At 59.8% G+C, this 1,308-nt stretch overlaps 1 pseudogene; it reads left to right on the top strand.

The window, feature by feature from the left end:
• LOC114007261 (sal-like protein 4) overlaps window positions 1-1,308 on the top strand; it is an 8,047-nt pseudogene that overhangs the window by 2,268 nt on the left and 4,471 nt on the right.

Genomic DNA, 1,308 nt, shown 5'->3' with positions numbered 1-1,308 from the left:
GGCAGCTCAGGAGACATGAAGGAGAGTCCAGTGTGAGTCTGTCATGTAGTCAAAGATAGAAATGGCCCTCCCCCCCCAGCAGGACACAAGCTATTTACTCAAAGGTACTGTGGGGTACCATGGCGGCCGTGAGTCAGTGGAGTGCCGACATGCTGCTAGCCTGGAGCCCACAGTGTCCCACGGGTCCTGGAGCAGATGCTATGTTTGCAGCAGCAGCTTCAGCAGGCCCAGCCCATGGAGCAGGCCCAGCCCACAGAGCAGGCCCAGCCCACGGAGCAGATCCAGCCCACGGAGCAGGCCCAGCCCATAGAGCAGATCCAGCCCACGGAGCAGGCCCAGCCCACGGAACACATCTAGCCCACGGAGCAGATCCCGCCCTTTTTTTTTCCACACCCAGCCCAGGGAGCAGACCCAGCCCACGGAGCAGGCCCGGCCCACGGAGCAGGTCTAGCCCACGGAGCAGGTCTAGCCCATAGAGCAGATCCAGCCCACGGAGCAGGCCCAGCCCACGGAGCAGGTCTAGCCCACGGAGCAGGTCTAGCCCATAGAGCAGATCCAGCCCACGGAGCAGGCCCAGCCCACGGAGCAGGTCTAGCCCACAGAGCAGATCCAGCCCACGGAGCAGGCCCGGCCCACAGAGCAGATTCCCATCCAGGTGAACATGTGGGCCTCGCACCACATCCTCCACTCCAGCGTGACTAGGGTTGGTGCCCTGAAGACCTCGGGCAGCCACTTGTTCCAGTGGGTCTCTGCAGCCATGGCTTTGCTCAGCCTGAAAGCCAGAAAGCCAGAAGCCGAGGTCTGTCTCTGGATGCTTTAAAACAAGCCAGACTGCCTCATGCATCATCCCTTCCACCGCCAGCTCTCTGTTCCCAGGGCTGACACCCTTCTCCATGAAGCCAGACTAGATGCAGGTCTGCTTTGCTCCTGCAGGCCTGGCTCTGTACTCTTCCCGAGTCCTTTCAACATGGTGGTGTTAGACCCAACCAAGAAAGGGAAGGGAAGCTGCCCAACATCTCCGCTGAGGACGCCAAAACTAAAGACTAGGCCATCCTCTACAAGCGCAAGTGTTGGAGCAGTCTACCATCCACGTTTATCCAGACTCAGCCTGCCTATATTAAAGGTGAAGTCCCTGCGGCGTTTGAGGGACCCTCGACCAATCCTCTAGCATGACACCATTGTTAGCGGCCCAGCCATGGTGACAGGTCAAGCTGGCCGGCTTTCACCACCAAAGGCAACTTGAAGGTCCAATGTAACCCACGGAGCCAAGGACTCAGCCCGCCGCGGGAGGAAGCTGGCCATTGAGAA

Source organism: Tupaia chinensis, unplaced genomic scaffold, assembly GCF_000334495.1.
Source record: "Tupaia chinensis unplaced genomic scaffold, TupChi_1.0 Scaffold000146_1, whole genome shotgun sequence".
NCBI lineage: Eukaryota > Metazoa > Chordata > Mammalia > Scandentia > Tupaiidae > Tupaia > Tupaia belangeri.
This window is presented reverse-complemented; position numbering and strand designations above follow the sequence as displayed.